A 239-nucleotide genomic window follows, 5' to 3' on the forward strand; every position below is an offset into this window, starting at 1 on the left:
TCCTCCTCCTCCTCCTCTTCATGCAGCTTTGTCAGGCTGACAGAGTTGGCCCCGGACCATACAGCAAGTCTGGTTAAAGCCAGCGTCCTGCTGTCTGAACCATGGCAGGCCAGTGAAAGACTGCTGGACATTTCACTGCCCATTCCACAGCACATGCTTTTCCCATGATGCTTGTAGTGAGTGAGTCTGGCTTTGTTTCAACAGCTACCAGCACATTTGGGCAGAAATGCCTCCTGGGG

The 239-nt window shown here is 53.1% G+C and overlaps 1 protein-coding gene across 1 annotated transcript in view; it reads left to right on the forward strand.

Annotated features, from left to right (window-relative positions):
* Positions 1-239, forward strand: part of morn2 (MORN repeat containing 2) — a 2,398-nt gene that overhangs the window by 359 nt on the left and 1,800 nt on the right. The window lies entirely within an intron of this gene.

This window comes from Morone saxatilis, unplaced genomic scaffold (assembly GCF_004916995.1).
Source record: "Morone saxatilis isolate NCDOM2014 unplaced genomic scaffold, NCSU_SB_2.0 Contig10, whole genome shotgun sequence".
Taxonomy (NCBI): Eukaryota; Metazoa; Chordata; class Actinopteri; family Moronidae; genus Morone; species Morone saxatilis.